Raw genomic sequence first — 792 nt, 5'->3', positions numbered from 1 at the left:
GTCTAGAACCGATTAACTGTGATAAATGAGGGTTCACTGTATTTCTCAGCTGAGGAATCTCACACTCCCTTTCTGTATCCCTACCAGTCCTCCCCTAGACTCAGTCCCTGGCTCCGGGGTGTGAGCAACCTCTCTTGGGCAGCTTTGCATCTCCCAGGGGGAGGCGGTGGGGAGGTGAGCAGGGCCAGGCAGTGTTTCTTTCTGTTCTGATCAAGTCCCTGTGGATCAGAAATGGCACAAGGACACCTAACAACAACCACCAAATAGAAGTGTGATGCTTGCTGTTGTGAGGTGCCTTTGAGTCGGTTATGAACCACAGGAACGATATGCACAACAGAATAAATCACTTCCAGTCCTCAGATATCCTCACATTTGTTCTTCAGTGTGAGCTCATTGTTGCAGCCATTGTGTTCATCCACCTGGTTAAGGGCTTTCCGCCACCACCACAACTCCGCTGTCCTTTCCTTCCCCAAGCATGATATGCTTCTCCCGGGACTGGTTTCTCCTGAGAACATGTCCAAAAGCACGTGAAGGAAGGCCTGGCCAGCCTCACCTCGGAGCAGCATTCAGGACATACTTCTTCCAAGATAGATTTGTTGGTTCTTTTGGTAGCCCGGGAGTCTTTCAATAATCTTCTCAAGTACCCCAGTTCAAAGGTAGATTTTTCTACTTCTGTCTTCTATATTCAATGCCCATCTTGCACATGCACATGAGGCAATTCACAAAGTCATCACATGGGTAAGGAGCACCTTCATCCTCAAAGAAATACCGTTGCCTTTCAATACTCTACAG

This window comes from Echinops telfairi, unplaced genomic scaffold (genome assembly GCF_000313985.2).
Source record: "Echinops telfairi isolate 266 unplaced genomic scaffold, ASM31398v2 ScPeMD7_7472;HRSCAF=8510, whole genome shotgun sequence".
Taxonomy (NCBI): domain Eukaryota; kingdom Metazoa; phylum Chordata; class Mammalia; order Afrosoricida; family Tenrecidae; genus Echinops; species Echinops telfairi.
Note: the sequence above shows the minus strand (reverse complement) of the source record.